The sequence below is a fragment of the Lygodium microphyllum genome, chromosome 7 (genome assembly GCF_053477565.2).
Source record: "Lygodium microphyllum isolate KBCC chromosome 7, Lygodium_microphyllum_v1.1.10, whole genome shotgun sequence".
NCBI classification, from domain to species: domain Eukaryota; kingdom Viridiplantae; phylum Streptophyta; class Polypodiopsida; order Schizaeales; family Lygodiaceae; genus Lygodium; species Lygodium microphyllum.
The window spans coordinates 52,206,225-52,227,387 of NC_141141.1; the positions used below are offsets into that span (position 1 = coordinate 52,206,225).

Sequence of the window (21,163 nt, forward strand, 5' to 3'; positions counted from 1 at the left end):
TCTGGCAGAAACGCCGTTTCCTAGAAATGAAAACGGCCAAAAATGGTCGTCCTGTTTCTGGGCACCAGAAACGCCGTTTCTAGAAACTATGTCCTCGAGATACAAGAGTTTGTGGTATAGCATTCACTCTCTGCACAGTGTGTTTGCTGCATAAGCATTGTATATTCAACAGTCATTCATTTCATTATTATTTTTGTTCACTGTCTCTAAGTTATCCTAACCCTAGTTGTATTCTGTGTTATCAATTTATGCTTTGTCGTACAATTGGCATTGTGTTTTTGAGTTTAGAGCATCTCGTCACATGGTATTAGAGCCAAGTTCTCTTTGAGAAACCTTGGACTTGTTTGGAGAGCTCATTTGTAGAAGTAAGAACAACAGAAGGTTCAGATGACTTCGAACACTGACATACCACTCCAAACTCCACAACCCAACATGTCAAGAAACGAGCAAATGTGGGCCTCCCAACTTGCCCCTGCTAGATCTGGCATGGATGCAGAAACTTCAGACTACCATGGAGTCCATCGACTGTACAAGATTTCAGCTTTGAGTACAATCTCATCCTTATGCATAGGGCTCAACAACAAATTGAAGAAAAGCCTGAGTTTTCTCCTTTAGATTCAGTGCACAGAACTATTGACCATGCGGGTACGAAGAAATCTCCACTTTGTACTGACCATCCTCAAGTGGAAACTAGTGCGGATTACATATCACTTCCATCTTACTTCTTTTCTCCAGTGCTAGGTATGCACAAACTTGTTTCTGATTATATGGTATATGATTCTTCTATTCCTCATGGTTTGGGAGATCCTCTTGAAGAAGGGGTAATACATAAGATCTTTTGGTTTGGAAGTAATGAGGAAGATAGATATTTCTTTGAAAACTCCAAACAAGGTAAGAAAAACAAGCAAGAAGTCGTAAGTATCCCTACTCTTCCTTTTCCTTCAAATAATTTTGTTTCTAGTAGTCATAATGGAGTGGGTACATCTCATTTTGTTGCATTTAATGGACAAAAGGAACCAATGATGTTTCCCACATCTACACCCATGACAAATCCATTAGGGCTCCCATCCATCCCTCCCTCATCTTTTGCTTCACATTCCTTTCAGCCTCCATTAAGTGCACCTATGTTTCCACCACACACCATACCAAGGAATCCTTCATTAGGCACAACCTTTAGGACTCTTTCTTTCTCCTATTCAGGTGGTGTACCCGTGATGAAAGATCATCCTCCCAGACACACATTCGAGTTTTCCCTCTCTAGGACATTCTTCGAGTGTGGATCATTTGGTACTACAGTTCACCTCTATGGCTTTACCTAGTGAACCACTTGGTCATTCTATTTGTTCCAGTGCCTCCGTAGCAATCGGCACTCATTCGACATCAATAGCCTATTTCTACCTACCCTACTTCTTATCCCCCTCCTTATCCTCCACCATCTTATCCATCACCACATCACACTTATCCACCTCCATCGACACCTCATGGTTCTAGCTCCTCATCTACCAAGAACTCATTCAATGACAAAACCCATTTCAACCCATCTAGCTACACCACTTGGTCCAAATTGATGAGGCATGTCTTAGACTCCCAAAATCTATGGAATCTTATATAGGGTTTGAAACCCCAACCTGGTCCCACACTTATTCCATACGAGGTCGTCCACTCATGGAAGGCTCGTAATGCCTCCACTATAGTTAAGCTAATGCAAGGCTTACTACCTGAGTTTCATTCTCAGCTTTAGCATTTCAACTTAGCATCAGAGTGTTGGGCACACTTGACTGACCGCTATTCGGCTTGGGATAGGACCCATTGCATTAATCTTAACCATGAGCTTTAAATTTTCACCATTACTGATAAGAATGACCTTAAGGTCAAGTTGTTTGAGTATCGGTAACTCCTCATTGGGTTCTCTATGACAGGGGCTCCTAAGTCCCCTGATGACCATATCACACTGTTCCTAAACAAGCTGCCAAGGAAATACTCTAGCTTTGTGCAGTAGGTCATCTCACAACCCACTATACCCACATTCTATGAATTTGAGTGCCAGCTCTTATGATATGCTACGTTGTTCAATCAATTTCATGGGGTATCTCCTGTAATGGGGACCCTTGTTGCCACTTCTCAAAACGGATAGTTAGAGAAGGGTAAGAAACCTCAAAATTCCACTCAGACCTCATCTAGTGAGACCCAAGGAAACATCCAATCCTCTCTTAAACCAAGGTGGCAAAATGTACCTAAGAAGAATAGGTATTGTCAACATTGTCAAAAGGCTAGCCGTTGAGCTGAAGTGTTGACAGAATGCAACACTAGAATGAGCAGTGATTGAGCTGAGAGCTGAGAGAATTGAGTAAGACTATACCAATATATTGCCCGGTACACAAAGAATAAAAATGTATTTATATGCTAGGGTACAAGTAAAGGGTGTGTTCACACTCGTAAGTTTATACGCATGGGATAAATGAGAGTTTATAGCCAAAGGGGCTTTACACCCAACAACCTCCCACTTAAAGGCCCGAAGTGATGCCTTTAAACTATCCAACTTCCACTAGTCGAATGCAAACCTCATGCTAAGCCTTTGCAAGACTTCTAGTGAGAGCATCTGCAAGGTTATCTTGGGTTTTGACCTTAGTCAGTGTGACAAGGCCATCATTGTAGACCTATTGAATGAAATGATCCGAACGTCTATATATTTGGTATGTGCATGAAACATGGCATTCTTAGCCAGACATACTGCACTCTAGCTATCACAACCAAGCATTGGAGTACATAAAGAAAGACCAAAATCCTTGACCAAACCACCATATAGTACTCAGTGCTATAATTTTCTGCAATCTTGAACACCAAGAAATAGCTCCACCAGCCAAAGTAAAGACATACCCACTGGTAGACTTTCTAGTGTCAAGATTTCTTGCCTTGTCCAAATCACAAAACCTTTGCACTCTAGTGCACCCTTTCCATAGCATATACACTTGTCTTGTGTACCTTTTAAGTATCTAAAGATACATTTCATTGCTTCCCAATATGGTTTGCCAGGGTTAGACATGAATCTACTAACTCCTCCTGTTGCATGAGCAATGTCTAGACGAGTTGCAACCATGGTATACATCAAAGAACCACAAGTTGATACATAAGGTATGCCTTTTATTGTAGTAGCAGTTGCATCATCTTTTGGGCAATCAACTTTGCTAAGCTTTGTATATGGTGGTAAAGGCACACCAAGAGGCTTAGCATCAGCCATATTAACTCTGTCAAGTACTTTGCTGATGTACTTGTCTTGTGAGAGAAACAACAAGTGCTGCCCTCTATCTCTTTCAATGCGCATACCCAAAATGTGTTCAGTTGCTCCCAAATCTTTCATTGAGAAGGTTGAACTTAACTGCCTTTTAAAAGTATGTTAAGTACTCTTATGCTTTCCTGCAATCAGCATGTCATCCACATATAAAACCAACACAATAAGGCTTCCATCATCAGCCTTCTTAGTGTATAAGCAGTGATCTACATGGCTGCGTTTGAATCCATGGTTGAGCATAAAAGTATCAAACTTTTTATACCATTGTCTAGAGACTTGATTTAGCCGATATAAGCTACATTTCAGCTTACAAACTAGATGCTCTTTCCCTGGAATAGCAAAACCTTCGGGTTATTTCATGTATAGCTCTTCATCTAGGTCACCATGAAGAAAAGCAATCTTCACACCCATCTAATCCAACTCTAAATCCAAGGATGAGGTGAGATCAAACAAAACACGCAACGTAGTCATCTTCACCACTAGTGAAAAAAAATCTTGAAGTCTATGCCTTCCTTCTATGCATAGCCCTTAGCAACCAAACATGCCTTGTATTTGGGCTTCCCATCAATACATTTCACCTTATAAACCCATTTGTTAGAAATAGCTTTCCTATCCTTGGGCAAAGGTGCAAGCTCCCATGTATTATTTGCATACAGAGACTTCGTCTCTTCTTGCATAGCAAACTCCCACTCTCTCTTGTTTTCACATGACTGTGCTTCTTTAAATGTCAAAGGCTCACCTTCATCAATCAATAAAATGCAATCCAAAGATGGCTGAAACCTCTATGGCTGCCTTCTGACACGTGTAGACCTTCTTACCCGATGATCTGTATTGATAGGCAATGGGCCTACATCCTCATGTATGTGCACACAATCACCTGGTGGCTGGTTTTCAACATTTTCTTGCTGCTGTAACCTTTTTTCAGCATGTTTTTCATGCTGTCCTATTCCATCATGTGCATCAATTTTCTGTCCATTATCTTCCGGCTATAACACAATAGGTTGCTACTCATTTTCAGCATCAAAAGGAACAAAATCTTCAGCTAATGGTTGCTGAATGGCTGGTTGTTCATGCTGAAACTAGACCTTCTTCTTGTCAAGGTCACCATGTGTAGCATTTTCCACCAACTTTGCCTCATTAAATACTACGTCTCGACAATGTACAATCTTCCTATCCTGAGGAAGCCAAACTCTATATCCCATCTCTCCCTCATCTCCATATCCCATGAAGATGCCCGTGATGGATTTCATGTCTAGTTTGGTCCTCTGATTTTACAAGAATATTCACAAAAGCATCACAACCAAAGACACGCAAATCGTCATATGAAGCAGGTTTGTCAGACCAAACCTCTTCAAAAATGCCATTTTCCAATGCACGATTGGGAAAGCGATTGCACACATGAACTGCGGTTTTAAGAGCCTCTCCCCAAAACTATTGCAGGAGATTAGTTGTGGACAACATGTATCTAACTCTCTCACAAAGTGTGCGATTTTATACCTTTCAGCCACGCCATTTGATGCAAGATTGTAAGGGGCTGTCAACTCCCTCTTAATGCCATGCATCTCACAAAGCCTTTTGAACTCATTAGAAATATACTTGCCCCCATTATCCGTTCTTATAGCTTTTAACTTAAGCCCTTTCTGTGTGATAACAAAAGCATGAAACTTTTTAAAAGCATCCAACACTTCCTTTTTTCTCTTTAATACATACACCCATGACTTTCTACTAAAATCATCAATAAAAGTAACAAAGTACTGTGTATCCCTATATGAATTAACAGGCATAGTGCACACATTTGAATGTATTAAGCCAAGAGCATTCGACTTCTTAACAACACCATAGTAATAAGGAGACTTTACATGTTTTCCATATATGCAATCATCACAAAAGTCCAGACCAAAGCCTTTCACATTAAATCTCCCTGAAGAGGAGAGAACCTAAAGGCCTTTCTAGCTCATATGACCAAGTCCTTTGTGCCAAAGTTCCATCTATGAAGGAACTTCAGCCAAAACTAAAAACTTGTCAAGTAATGCTTTACAATGCAAATAATACAAAGTCCCCTTTCTGCTGCCTTTAACAATCAGCATAGAGCCCTTGTGGACCTTCCAAGATCCACCACCAAAGATGTAAAATAACCTCTTGCATCAAGCTACCCAACTCATAGCAAACTTTTCTTTGTGCTAGGTACATATCTGACATCATGCAAAATCAGCTCTTTTAAATGGTACCTACACCCTCTATTTCACATGCATAATTGTTACCCAAGTAAACCTTGCCAAGGCAACCTGAAGTGTATTGAGAAAATGACTCCAAAGAGAGAGTGACATAAAAAGAGACACCACTATCCACTAGACATGATTGAGACAGCCCATCATGAGCTGAAAGTAAAGCATCAATCACCTCCTTTTTAGTGATGTGCATATCACCTATTACTACCATGACATCACGAGGCTGCAACAAGTATCTCTCCAATGTCACAGATCTCTTCAATGACCACACTAGATGCAACATTTGCCTGTACAGTCAGTCGGCTGCATTTAATGAAGCCGACAGGGTATTTATGGTGCCCTATTTTCTAGCAGATATCGGCTATTTATACCCGACGTTCCCAGCAGTCTTACACACTTCTCTGACGCAGATTACAGACCGGTGACGCGCAGATTCTGTCTCTGTTCACAGATTTCAGACAGCAGACAGTGCAGACTGCAGCAGACTTCGAGGTGGACAGCAGGTTCCATCGTCGAGGTGGAGACACGCAGTCCAACGCACTGCGCCTGTGTATATCTTTGTATTCAGCATTCTTTATACAGCAGATCTTCATCATCCACTGTCTCTTTCTCTCCCTTCTCTCTCCGCGTTCTCTCTCTCCCTCAGTCCTACGCTTCCGCACCGCTACACTCTGACATGGTATCAGAGCAGTTTTTAAGGGCTGACTGAGCGTAGAATCAACCTGAAGAGGAGTTTCCATCGCGACACAAATTTGCATTTTTTGCGTTTAAGGGCAAACAGGAGGGCTGCGCCTTGGAACAAGGCTGAAACGAGTGTGGGCGTACAGGAAAGGAGTACAGGTGGTGGATTTGCTACTGTTTACTGCTGTTTGACGCGGAGGAAGTTTGAGTTTTCAGCCTACAAGTGCAGGTTTTGCTTTTTCATCGCCTCCGGAGGTGAAGAAGCTTCAGGACGCAGAAGAGCCTTAGCAGGCTGAGTTTTCGTAGTCAGAGGGGGCTGCTTTTGCGTTTGTGAAGGCATTGCAGGTGAAGATGTCTACAGAGATGCACTTGGAGTTCCAGGCGATTATGGACCTGTCTTACCGGCTCTTCCTACAGATCAGAAGCTCGACGGTGACAACTATCACATTTGGCACGTCACGATGTTGGCCATCCTTGAGTCCTATGATTTGGCGGAGTTGGTACAGGAGAAGATTGACCGGCCCTCGGTAAGAGATGAGTCCAAACTCTCTTCCGATGCTCGTGCGGAGTTGGCCAAGGCCCAGTCTCATTGGGACAAACTGAATGCCAGGATTAGATCCTTTCTCTTTCTATCATGCACTACAGCCGTGATCGCTCACATCGAGCACTTGACGGTGGCTCGAGAGATATGGCTGGAGCTTGATCAGATGTACAATCGGATGACCCTAATGAAGAGGGTTTCTTTGGAGGTACAGATGCGGACCTTGTCCGTCAATAAGTCTTCTTCGCTACGGGAACACATTAACAAGCTAAGACAGCTACAGATGCAGGTTCAGAATGCGGAGAAGCCGATTTCCTCCGAAGACATGGCGATCACACTATCGTCCCAGTTGCCGCCACGATTCGGTACATTTTACTCTGCCCTTATTGCTTCGGGGCGAGAGTCTACTCTTTGGTGGGAAGAGTTGGTTCCTATGGTCTTGGACCAAGAGGAACAGTTAAAGGGACAGAATGCTTCCAAGTCAGAGGCGCTGACAGGTCAAGCCTCTCAAAAGAAGGGGAAGGACCAAAAGAAGAAGAAGGGGGATAACAAGTCCAAGAAGGACAAGGACAAAGACTCCACATGCCATATTTGTGGAAAGACTGGCCATTGGAAGAAGGATTGCCCTGACAAAGACACGAAGGACACTAAGAAGAAGGACACCAAGGATTCTGGAGCGGTGGCTGCACCCTCATCAGCTGCATTTCTTCATCTAGCTGTCATTGAGGACGCTTCACCGAATGCTTCTGATGCTGCGATAATGGCTCCCCAGACTCGAGAGTGGATTGTAGATAGTGGTGCCTCACGGCACATGACTCCTTCATCAGATGGTGTTGCCCAGCTATGACCCTCGCGTGGGCAGATTCTCATTGGAGACAGCTCTTCAGTTTCTATTGTAGGTCGGGGTAAGATGCAGCTTATTCCGGATGGACGAGGTGGTACCCATACCTCAGAGGTTTTGCATGTACCAGGATTAGGGTACCATCTCCTTTCAGTTCATAAGATTTGCTCCCTTGGTCTTTTGGTGGAGTTTGACAGTTCTACGGTGCGAGTCCTTGATCGTGGATAGAGGAAGGTTCTCTCATCCGGATATGAGGAGAACGGCATTTATAAACTGAAGTCTTCCACTGCCCTCTCTACTCTTCTTCTTACCTCACAGTCACAGTCAGAATTATGGCATGCTCGGTTTGGTCACCTGAACTATGACTATCTTCAGAGTGTCAGAGTGCAGCGGTGCGGAAGCGTAGGACTGAGAGAGAGAGAACGCAGAGAGAAAAGGGAGAGAAAGAGACAGTGTACAATGAAGATCTGCTGTATAAAGAATGCTGAATACAAAGATATACACGGGCGCAGTGCGCTGGACTGCGTGTCTCCACCTCGACGATGCGACCTGCTGTCCACCTCGAAGTCTGCTGCAGTCTGCACTGTCTGCTGTCTGAAATCTGTGAACAGAGACAGAAATCTGCACGGCACCGGTCTGTAATCTGCGACAGAGAATAATGGCCAGACTGCTGAAAACGTCAGCAATAAATAGGCGAAAAATCACCTAGAACGGGGCGCCAAAATAGGGCGCAGCCTGGAATAAAATGGCTGCAGGCAGTCGGACTGCCACATGGCAGTCCGACTGCTGCAGGTCCGACTGCAGCAGTCCGACTGGACTGCACCTGCCTGGCTGTACCTGCCTGGCTGTGATCCTCTCTAACACACCCTCTCAGAGCCTAGGCAGGGCAGAAGCCTGAGGGATCTGGAATGTTGCCGAAGTAGAGCCTGAGGAAGCGCCTTCGTAAACAAATCCGCAAGATTGTCCTCCGTCTTGCAATACTCCACAGTGATGGTCTCATCCAGAAGCTTTTCTCGGATGAAATGGTACTGGATCTCAATGTGCTTCGTCCGGGCATGAAAAACAGGGTTCCTTGCCAAGGCAATGCAACTCTCAATGTCACATCGCAGCAATGTAGGACGAGTCTGGGGGCACCCAAGCTCCTCCAACAATCTCCGAAGCCACACAACCTCGCATGTGGTGGAAGATGCGGCCCGATACTCCGCCTCAGTAGACGAAAGGGCTACCGTGGGCTGCTTCTTGCTACTCCATGAAATAACACCTGCACCCAAAGTAAAGCAGTAACCTGTTGTAGACCGCCTGTGGTCCACGTCACCGGCCCAATCCGAGTCGCTCCAACCTGCAAGTACAAAATCTGACCCATCTGTCCCTGCGGGGTAATGAATCCCCAAATCAGACGTCCCCCTCAGATACCGAAGTATCCTCTGAGCAGCCTGCCAATGCACCGTCTTAGGTTCACTCATGAACCCTGCCAAGAGCCCAACAGCAAAACATAGATCAACCCTGGTGTTGAGAAGCCAAATCAAAGACCCTATCAACTGTCGATAGCGGGAAGCATCCGCCAAAGGAGAAGCTGAGTGGGAAGTGGCCTTCCAGTTCCGATCCATAGGAGTAGAGAGGGCCCGACAATCTTCCATCTCAAAAGTCACCAAGAGCTCCTCAACATATCTCTGTTGGGAGAGAAAGATCCCCCTCTGAGACTGATAAATCTCATGGCCTAAAAAGAAATGGAGTAGCCCCAAATCCGTCATCTCGAACGTCCGATGTAAAGCTGACTTTGTCTCCTGGACCTGCTGTGCATCATCACCTGTGACAATCAAATCATCAACATATAATACAAACAGCACACAACCTTCCCCGGAAGTGTGAACATACAGCTGCGGATTGGCCTTGGACCGCCGATATCCCAACTGAGTCTGGAGGAACGAATCAATCTTCTCGTTCCAAGCTCGCGGGGCCTGCTTGAGACCATACAGGGCCTTCTTCAACCTGTAGACTTTCCCATCTGAAGAACCAAAGCCAGGAGGCTGCTCAACGTAGATCTCCTCCTTCAAATCACCATTCAGGAAGGCCGCCTTCACATCCAGCTGATAAACAGGCCATCTCCTATGGCCAGCCAAAGCAAGAACAGCTCTAATGGTTGCCATACGAGCTGTAGGGGCAAAGGTGTCATGGCAGTCAATCCCTGGGCGCTGGGCAAAACCCTTAGCAACAAGGCGGGCCTTGTGCTTATCCAAAGTACCATCACTGAGATATTTGGTCTTAAAGACCCACTTGACTCCAATCACCTTCTTCTTCGGGGGGCGTGGCACAAGTGACCAAGTGCCATTCCTCTCAATAGCCTCCAACTCAGCTTCCATAGCTTTCTTCCATGGGGCGGACTGTAAAGCCTCCTTCACGGAGGTGGGCTCTCGATCCTGCATAACTCGGGACATCAAACAATAATTGGAGCACACAAGCTCCGAAGAATACGCCTGGTGCCTCCGTGACCGCCGCAGACCATCCTGCGGTCCCCACTCCTCAGGAACCCCCTCGATCCCTGAATCACGGAGAGTGTCACGGGCCCAGCGAGGAGGAGGCCGAACCTCCCCTCGTCGTTCTCCATCAGTAGAAGACTCTGGAATGTCCACCGGTGGTAACTCCTCAGAAGGATCCGGTGGAACAGTAGACTCTGTGTCAGAAACAGAATCATAATCAAACGGCACAGGCTCCAGTGGAACTGTAGAAGGAGCCAAACTCTCCCCTGGATCTCCAAGAACGGGATGCTCCTCACCCGTTGAAGAAGCCGGAACCTCCACAAACCGCACATCACGGCTAGTATATACATCCCGCTTGACGGGATCATACAGTCGGTAGCCTTGGGACTGGGAGCTGTAGCCAACAAATACCTGTTTTCGGGAAGCCGCTTCAAATTTGTCACGGTGAGCCTTGGGAATGTGAACATAGGCATCACACCCAAAGACCCGAAAGTAAGAAACATCTGGCTTCGTCCCAAAATAAGCCTCAAATGGAGTCATCCCTTCCACGGCCGAAGTAGGGGATCGATTAAGGATGTGGACTGCAGTAGCCACAGCCTCGGCCCACAGAACCTGAGGGGTCTGTCGGTGCTCCATCATGGTGCGCGCCATCTCGATCACACTGCGGTTCTTCCGTTCTAGAATACCATTTTCTTGAGGAGTATTGGTATTGGCAAACTCCTGGTGAATTCCTCTATCTGCACAAAACCGAGCAAATTCATTAGACACAAATTCACCTCCCTTGTCGGATCGCAAGGTCTTCAACTTCCGGCCTGATCGGTTCTCCTCAAAGAGAAGCCAATCCTTGAAGTGCGAGAAAGCTTCTGACTTTAGTGCCAAAAAGTAGGCCCATGTCATCCTGCTATAGTCATCCACGATCAGCATGAAGTTCGAGCTCCCACGCAGGGACTCATTCCTCATAGGGCCACATAGATCCATAGATACTAACTCCATCGGTGAAGTAGACCGCCGCGAAGCGGTGTGGGGAATGGCATCCCTATGCTGCTTCCCCCTTATGCAGGAGACACATGGTTGCTGGCTCACCACTATATCCGGCAACCCTCGAACAAGCTGTCCCCGTGACGCCTTCCGAAGATAGTCATAGTTCAGGTGACCAAACCTAGCATGCCATAATTCAGACTGTGACTGTGAGGTAAGAAGAAGAGTGGAGAGGGCAGTGGAAGACTTCAGTTTGTAAATGCCGTTCTCCTCATATCCAGATGATAGAACCTTCCTCGATTCACGATCAAGGACTCGCACTGTAGAACTGTCAAACTCCACCAGAAGACCAAGGGAGCAAATCTTATGGACTGAAAGGAGATGGTACCCCAATCCTGGTACATGCAAAACCTCTGAGGTATGGGTGCCACCTTGTCCATCCGGAATAAGCTGCATCTTACCCCGACCTGCAATAGAAACTGAAGAGCTGTCTCCAATGAGAACCTGCCCACGCGAAGGTCGCAGCTGGGCAACACCATCTGATGAAGGAGTCATGTGCCGTGAGGCACCACTATCAATAATCCACTCTCGAGATTGGGGAGCCGCCATCGCAGCATCAGAAGCATTCGGTGAAGCGTCCTCAATGACAACTAAATGTAGAAATGCAGCTGATGAGGGTGCAGCCACCGCTCCAGAATCCTTGGTTTCCTTCTTCTTGGTGTCCTTCGAGTCTTTGTCAGGGCAATCCTTCTTCCAATGGCCAGTCTTTCCACAAATATGGCATGTGGAGTCTTTGTCCTTGTCCTTCTCCTTGTCCTTCTTGGACTTGTTATCCCCCTTCTTCTTCTTTTGGTCCTTCCCCTTCTTCTGAGAGGCTTGACCTGTCAACGCCTCCGTCTTGGAAGCATTCTGTCCCTTTAACTGTTCCTCTTGGTCCAAGACCATAGGAACCAACTCCTCCCACCGAAGAGTAGACTCTCGCCCCGAAGCAATAAGGGCAGAGTAAAATGTACCGAATCGTGGCGGCAACTGGGACAATAGTGTGATCGCCATGTCTTCGGAGGAGATCGGCTTCCCCGCATTCTGAACCTGCATCTGTAGCTGCCTTAGCTTGTTAATGTGTTCCCTTAGCGAAGAAGACTTATTGACGAACAAGGTCCGCATCTGTACCTCCAAAGAAACCCTCTTCATCAGGGTCATCCGATTGTACATTTGATCAAGCTCCAGCCATATCTCACGAGCCACAGTCAAGTGCTCGATGTGAGCGATCACGGCTGTAGTGCATGATAGAAAGAGAAAGGATCGAATCCTGGCATTCAGTTTGTCCCAATGAGACTGGGCCCTGGCCAACTCCGCACGAGCATCGGAAGAGAGTTTGGACTCATCTCTTACCGAAGGTCGGTCAATATCTTCCTGTACCAACTCCGCCAAATCATAGGACTCCAGAATGGCCAACATCATAACGCGCCAAATGCGGTAGTTGTCGCCGTCGAGCTTCTGATCTGTAGGAAGAGCCGATAGGACAGGCACCTTCCGGTCCATAATCGCCTGGAACTCCAGCCCACACTCGTTTCAGCCTTGTTCCAAGGCGCAGCCGTCCTGTCTGCCCTTAAACGCAAAAAACGCAAATTTGTGTCGCGATGGAAACTCCTCTTCAGGTTGATTCTGCGCTCAGTCAGCCCTCAAACACTGCTCTGATACCATGTCAGAGTGCAGCGGTGCGGAAGCGTAGGACTGAGAGAGAGAGAACGCAGAGAGAAAAGGGAGAGAGAGACAGTGTACAATGAAGATCTGCTGTATAAAGAATGCTGAATACAAAGATATACACGGGCGCAGTGCGCTGGACTGCGTGTCTCCACCTCGACGATGCGACCTGCTGTCCACCTCGAAGTCTGCTGCAGTCTGCACTGTCTGCTGTCTGAAATCTGTGAACAGAGACAGAAATCTGCACGGCACCGGTCTGTAATCTGCGACAGAGAATAATGGACAGACTGCTGAAAACGTCAGCAATAAATAGGCGAAAAATCACCTAGAACGGGGCGCCAAAATAGGGCGCAGCCTGGAATAAAATGGCTGCAGGCAGTCGGACTGCCACGTGGCAGTCCGACTGCAGCAGTCCGACTGGACTGCACCTGCCTGGCTGTACCTACCTGGCTGTGATCCTCTCTAACACAGAGGGCGTCACGTGGACAGCTTGTTCGAGGGTTGCCGGATATAGTGGTGAGCCAGCAGCCATGTGTCTCCTGCATTCGGGGGAAGCAGCATAGGGATGCCATTCCCCACACAGCTTCGCGGCGGTCTACTTCCCCGATGGAGCTAGTATCTACGGATCTATGTGGCCCTATGAGGAATGAGTCCCTGCGTGGGAGCTCGTACTTCATGCTGATCGTGGATGACTATAGCAGGATGACATGGGCCTACTTTTTGGCATTAAAGTCAGAAGCTTTCTCGCACTTCAAGGATTGGCTTCTCTTTGAGGAGAACCGATCAGGCCGGAAGTTGAAGACCTTGCGATCCGACAAGGGAGGTGAATTTGTGTCTAATGAGTTTGCTCGGTTTTGTGCAGATAGAGAAATTCACTAGGAGTTTGCCAATACTAATACTCCTCAAGAAAATGGTATTCTTGAACAGAAGAACCGCAGTGTGATCGAGATGGCGCGCACCATGATGGAGCACCGACAGACCCCTCAGGTTCTGTGGGCCGAGGCTGTGGCTACTGCAGTCCACATCCTCAATCGATCCCCTACTTCGGCCGTGGAAGGGATGACCCCATTTGAGGCTTATTTTGGGACGAAGCCAAATGTTTCTTACTTTCGGGTCTTTGGGTGTGATGCCTATGTTCACATTCCCAAGGCTCACCGTGATAAATTTGAAGCGGCTTCCCGAAAACAGGTATTTGTTGGCTACACTCCCAGTCCCAAGGCTACCGACTGTATGATCCCGTCAAGCGGGATGTGTACACTAGCAGTGATGTGCGGTTTGTGGAGGTTCCGGCTACTTTAACGGGTGAGGAGCATCCCGTTCTTGGAGATCCAAGGGAGAGTTGGGCTCCTTCTACAGTTCCATTGGAGCCCGTGCCTTTTGATTATGATTCTGTTTCTGACACAGAGTCTACAGTTCCACCGGACACCTCTGAGGAGTTACCACCGGTGGATATTCCAGAGTCTTCTACTGATGGAGAACGCCGAGGGGAGGTTCGGCCTCCTCCTCGCTGGGCCCGTGACACACTCCGTGATTCAGGGATCAAGGGGGTTCCTGAGGAGTGGGGACCGCAAGATGGTGTGGCGGTCACGGAGGCACCAGGCACATTCTACGGAGCTAGTTTGCTCCAACTATTGTTTGATGACCCATGTTATGCAGGATCGAGAGCCCACCTCCGTGAAGGAGGCTTTACAGTCCGCCCCATGGAAGAAAGCTATGGAAGCCGAGTTGGAGGCTATTGAGAGGAATGGCACTTGGTCACTCATGCCCCGCCCCCCGAAAAAGAAGGTGATTGGAGTCAAGTCGGTCTTCAAGACCAAATATCTCAATGATGGTACTTTGGATAAGCACAAGGCTCGCCTTGTTGCTAAAGGTTTTGCACAGCGCCCAGGTATTGACTATCATGACACTTTTGCCCCCACAGCTCGTATGGCGACCATTAGAGCTGTTCTTGCTTTGGCTGGCCATAGGAGATGGCCTGTTTATCAGTTGGATGTGAAGTCGGCCTTCCTGAATGGTGATTTGAAGGAGGAGATCTATGTTGAGCAGCCTCGTGGCTTTGGTTCTTCAGATGGGAAAGTCTACAGGTTGAAGAAGGCCTTGTATGGCCTCAAGCAGGCTCCGTGTGCATGGAACGAGAAGATTGATTCGTTCCTCCAGTCTCAGTTGGGATATCGGCGGTCCAAGGCCGATCCGCAGCTGTATGTTCACACTTCCGAGGATGGTTGTGTGCTGTTTGTATTATATGTTGATGATTTGGTTGTCACAGGTGATGATGCACAGCAGGTCCAGGAGACGAAGTCAGCTTTACATCGGACGTTCGAGATGACGGATTTGAGTCTACTCCATTTCTTTTTGGGCCATGAGATTTATCAGTCTCAGAGGGGAATCTTTATCTCTCAACAGAGATATGTACAGGAGCTTTTGGTGTCTTTTGAGATGGAGGATTGTCGGGCCCTCTCGACTCCTATGGATCCGAACTGGAAGGCCACTTCCCATTCAGCTTCTCCTTTGGCGAATACGTCCCGCTATCGACAGTTGATTGGGTCCTTGATTTGGCTTCTCAACACGAGGGTTGATCTATGTTTTGCTGTTGGGCTCTTGGCAGGGTTCATGAGTGAACCTAAGACGACGAATTGGCAGGCTGCTCAGAGGATACTTCAGTATCTGAGGGGGACGTCTGATTTGGGGATTCATTACCCCGCAGGGACAGATGGGTCAGATCTTGTACTTGCAGGTTGGAGCGACTCGGATTGGGCCGGTGACATGGACCACAGGTGGTCTACTACAGGTTACTGTTTTACTTTGGGTGCAGGTGTTATTTCATGGAGTAGCAAAAAGCAGCCCACGGTAGCCCTTTCGTCTACTGAGGCGAAGTATCGGACCGCGTCTTCCACCACATGCGAGGTTGTGTGGTTTCGGAGATTATTGGAGGAGCTTGGGTGCCCCCAGACTCGTCCTACATTGCTGCGATGAGACAATGAGAGTTGCATTGCCTTGGCAAGGAACCCTGTTTTTCATGCCCGGACGAAGCACATTGAGATCCAGTACCACTTCATCCGAGAAAAGCTTCTGGATGAGACCATCACTGTGGAGTATTGCAAGACAAAGGACAATCTTGCGGATTTGTTTACGAAGGCGCTTCCTCAGGCTCTACTTCGGAGACATTCCAGATCCCTCAGGCTTCTGCCCTGCCTCGGCTCTGAGAGGGGGTGTTAGAGATCACAGCCAGGCAGGGGGCAGCCAGGCAGGAGGCAGAGTGCAGTCGGACAGGTGTGCAGTCGGACTGCACAGTCAGACTGCCACGTGGCAGTCCAAACTATACAGTCAGTCGGCTGCATTTAATGCAGCCGACAGGGTATTTCTGGCGCCCTATTTTCTAGCAGATATCGGCTATTTATACCCAATGTTCCCAGCAATCTTACACACTTCTCTCACGCAGATTACAGACCGGTGACGCGCAGATTCTGTCTCTGTTCACTGATTTCAGATAGCAGACAGTCCAGACTGCAGCAAACTTCGAGGTGGACAGCAGGTTGCATCGTTGAGGTGGAGACACGCAGTCCAGCACACTGCGCCCGTGTATATCTTTGTATTCAGCATTCTTTATACAGCAGATCTTCATCATCCACTGTCTCTTTCTCTCCCTTCTCTCTCTGCGTTCTCTCTCTCTCAGTCCTACGCTTCTGCACCGCTGCACTCTGACACATTTGCCTTTGCAACTTCTTTTGAGGGAGAGTTGTCATTATCTTTCTTGTCATCCTTCTGTTTCTTTCCTTGTTGTTTCTTTCTTTCTTGCTCTTTCTCTTGTAGTAGCGACAATTAGGCTTTTTATGCCCTTTACGTCCACATTGATAGCAGGTGACATCCTATTGTTTGCCCTTGCTTTTACTCCTACTTTTGCCTTTATTTCTTACATTACTCCTCTTTTCTTACCTCCCTCTAAGATGATAAGCTGAACCACTGCTTTCTCCACTAGACTTTCTTCTAATCTCCTCATTGAGAATAGAGCCCCTAACACCATCGAAAATTAAAGTAGGATTGTTGCTTAATGAGACAACCAAAAACTCCCAGCTATCATGCAAAGTCATCAACAAGAAAATGGCCTTCAATTTATCATTGAAGGGCTACAAACCAGAGTCCTGCAACTGGCTCAAAATCCCTATAAAAGCACTCAAATGCTTTGATGTTGGCTTAGACTCATCCAACTCCATGTTTACAAGCTTGTGCATGAGATGCACTTGATTTACTGGAGTTGTATTTTCGTAAGTGTCCATCAACTTTTTCCATATGGCATAAGATGTATCAAGACGCTTGATGTCCATAAGTACATCATCACATACATCCATTTTAATGTATGCAATGGCCTTCTTGTTGAGTCTAGCCCAATCCTCGTCTATCATAGCTGCAGGCTGGACTTCCAAAAGAGCATCATCACAATCCTTGAGAAATAAAATGTCTTGCATCCTGTCCTTCCATAAGTCGAAACCAGTGCCATCAATCTCTTGATTTCAAGAAGGGATTTAATGTCACTGCTGCTTGAAGCATTTGCAGCCATTTTTCAGCAAATGTACCCAAAAAACAATACTACAATTTATAACAGCAAACAATGATCTGATTATTCAGTTAATATCAACCCAAATTTTCAGTCAATGAGAGCAAGGTTTAGTCCAAGTACATGTACAGCAGTAGAACTGATGACGTTCAGCAGTATAACTGAAATTTCAGCATATACTCAAAGCATACATCACTACCAGGTGACTCCCACTTTAGTAGTATCACCAAAAGTACATCTGAAATAATCCCAGATCTGCAAATGATCACTAAGTCTATTGCAAAATTATTGTTCAGCAATACATCAACTCAATGGGAGCTGTCCGAGATATGTATTGCACACATATGTGACCAAGTACTTCTGATACATAGAAGAAACCAATATTCTCTGCAATATCTTCAATATTTCACAAGTGGGAGATGAATCTCACTGCTTACAGCACCAAGATTGCATCAGCAATGTTTCCAATGTACATTTCAGACATCATTTTTGCCAAAATTCTCAAATTTCAGCAAAAGCCCCAAAATTTTACTGACAAATCTGCACCGATTGCATCAATACATAAACCCAAGTCCATAAAACAGGCAAAAGTGGCAAAGTTTCCCAAATCTTGCAAAAGCCCCAAAATTTCTCAGGTCAATTGTGCACCAATGTCAACAAATTTGACTCTGCTAATAAGCAAAATTTCATTGATATGAGAAAAGCCCGAAAAAAATTTGGAACCAATGTGTGCAATTTCTGCAAATTTCTGATCAGATTGTCTTGTTATATATTACCAGCATCAGATTTGGGAAAACCCCCAAATTTCCAGGTATAAGGATGCACTGGTCTGAAGGCCGTGCTTGCACACGCAAACCAAGGCTTAAAATAAGCCACTTCACAACCAAAAATAAAGAATTATCTACTGGTCGTCACATGTCTACTCACGTTGACCTAACACATGACATCGAATGACTAAGCAACCAAAGAGACAGTAGGGTTTATAAGGAAAAACACAGAGTGTGCACGGCAAACACTAAAAAGAGAAGAGAAACCCAAATGAATAAGATGATGAAGAACTAAATAAATGAGGCGAATCTAATACAAGGGTGTCATAGCACTAAAGATGTCCTGGAGCACGGAGGCTACCAAAGAAACCTCTAAGTCTACAAATGAAGGGGGTGATGAGGTATCGCCTGGAGCAGTGAGATTGCCATCAAAGAGCAGCCTCTAAATCTGCACCGCAGGGATGATGACTGGTGATGCCTGGAGCAACGAGACTACCATCAAAGGGTGGAGGAGGAGGTCACCAACAGTAAAGGAGATCCCAGATGCAGCAAACGCAAATGGGTGAATCCTCATGATTGCCAAACACAAGTGCAGGGGCTGATATTCTGTCCACGAATGAAGGAAGGGGCAAAAACTGGCAAACGCAAGGTCCACCAACCTCTAGAGGTGATGAGATCAACAGAGGATGTGACGCCTAATGATCAGGACTGTCCACAGGCTACAAACACAAATCAAGGGACCGCGTAGATAACACCATGTGAATGGAGACTGACACCCAAGAGCAAGAAGCTATCACCAAGCTGGGGACGCTGATACCAAGCTGAGATGAGTTGTCGCTAAGGTGGAGAAGTTGACGCCAACAGGATGGGCTCCAAACACAAACCTAATGCTGAAGGTGACAAGACGCTTCAAGAAGATGATGGAAGGAGAGAGGAGAGACGAAAGTCTCAGAAGTGAGAGAGTATGTTGAGTACGAGTGAAGAATGAATGGGAGATATCGTATACATAGGCACAAACAGTCTCGAATCTCGCCCATTGAAGTCTCTCAAACGGCACTCCAACACTCTTGGAAGACCCTAGAAAGTCTTTGGGGGGACTGAAAACTAAAACCAAAAATGAAAATGAATAAGGAAAATTGCATGGAATGATGCGGTTTCTCAACAAAGTTTAGATGTACTTTCTTTGATGATATTTAAGTTTATTCAAAAGTTAAAAAGAGCATAAACAACACTTAAAAATAATGTTTCAAAAACTTCCAAAACACAAACCAATGATTCACTGTTGTATGCTGCTATCTCGTGTTCGATATGGATTCCATTTCCCAAGCATACATCTAAGTTCTCATCTGTATTTGTGTTCGCTTATTCATTCTTTCTCTTGTCTTGTGTTTTAGCAGTTTATTTCAGTATGTTGTTTATGCTTCCATTGCTGCATCACTTCTAACAAATTGGTGCCAAAGGCAAAAGTTGTAATAAGTTATGCCTAATAGGTACTAGGTGATACCCGATGTCAAAGTTTGGCATAGACCAATGTATTGGCCACTAATTTCAATGGTGACATTAAAGACTAGGCATTAATTAATTAATTAATGCTAGTCTAAGGGCTAATAACAGCTCATGGATATGTGGAAGACAATTTGGCCTAGCCAATTTAATCATTGGCTAGTGGAATTAATTTCTAAGCACTAGAATAATTATTAAATTAATTTTTAAAATTAAAATTCTAAAAATTAATTTGATAAGGTAGATAATGCTAGAAAATGAGATTAGAAGGCTACCACTTGGCAAAACTTGCCCATGCAAGTAGTAAAAACATGTTTAGGGGCTGGTGGAAGTCTATTCCACCATTCTCAGAGAAAAGGAGATTGTTAGAGAGCAAGGTGAGACTACTCATGTGATTTGCAACCACCAAGGATCAACCCTACAACATGTGGCAACAATTTGAGCCCCTCCAAGAGCATGTGACAGCAATTTGGGCCCCTCCAAGAGCAAGTGACAGTAGTCCAAGGTCCTTCTCGTGCAGATGACAGCATAAAGGAGGAGGCAACAGTCTTTCTAGTGGTCCTAAGCTATAGGTCACAGCTTCCATGGTTGTTTGAGTAGAGCAATAGTAGCTTTTCAATGTTTCTCGCGATGAAACTCTGAAATTTCTCTCTCTGCAGCATTCTCTCTCATCACCCAACCATCTCTTAAGTTATCTCAGCATTTTTTAGCAATTTGAGCCATCAAAGGAAAAGATTTCAATCAATCTCTGCTGTAAACCCTAATTTACAACAGAAATTAGGGTTTTGATAGCCGCCTCAGGATGTGTGCTGAGATTTTAAGGGCCTAGGACTTGAATTTCAACAACTAAAATTGAGAAATTTCAAGGAGATTCAAGAGGCCACTCAGCCAATATCAGATTTGAAGCTGAATTTGTCTTTAAGGAGCATGGTGAAGGCCAATCCCTACGCAAACCAAGGGGCAAATTGGGTTTAAAGGCTTGTTGATCAAAAAGGGGCATTTGGATTAGTAGAGGAGATTAAAGAATCTCAGTTGTACTCCATCCAATTGAAATATAAGTTATAGAAATACTAAAAGGGGCACCGGTTTTGGGGCCAACAAGTTGTCTAATGTCCAAGATTGTATGGTAAAGTGTACATTCCATTTTTGTGAATTTGTTAATTGCTGTAATTAAGTGCTTAATCAAGTTTCACCATCCTCTTCGAGAAGGAAGGCTGGTTTCAGTTTACCCGAAGAAATTTGCAAAATCTGCAACCATTGCACTAAGACAAAAGTCAACAACATGGCACAATTGACTGAAATGCAAATACAGCTTATATATTGATGAAAGGCCATATCACAAGTTTTAGGGACAGCAAAGATGCTTCAAAGGACAATGCTCAAAATAAGGGCAAAAAGGCTAACTTTTGGGGAGGCAAGTTTAAATCCTCAAAGAAGCATTGACAAGCTAAAAATCAATTTAAGTCATTCTTTCACGAGTTAGACAAGGCAAAAGGTCATTTGCTAGTACTAAGAAATCTATTGAAAAGAAGACATTGTATGATACAAAGAAATGCTATGTTTGTAAACAAAAGGGATATATAGCACATGAATGCCCAAAAC

The 21,163-nt window shown here is 45.6% G+C and overlaps 1 protein-coding gene across 2 annotated transcripts in view; it reads right to left on the minus strand.

The window, feature by feature from the left end:
* The window catches only part of LOC148033440 (uncharacterized), an 85,494-nt gene that overhangs the window by 60,308 nt on the left and 4,023 nt on the right, over positions 1-21,163 (minus strand). The gene's annotated exons all lie outside the window — the stretch shown is intronic.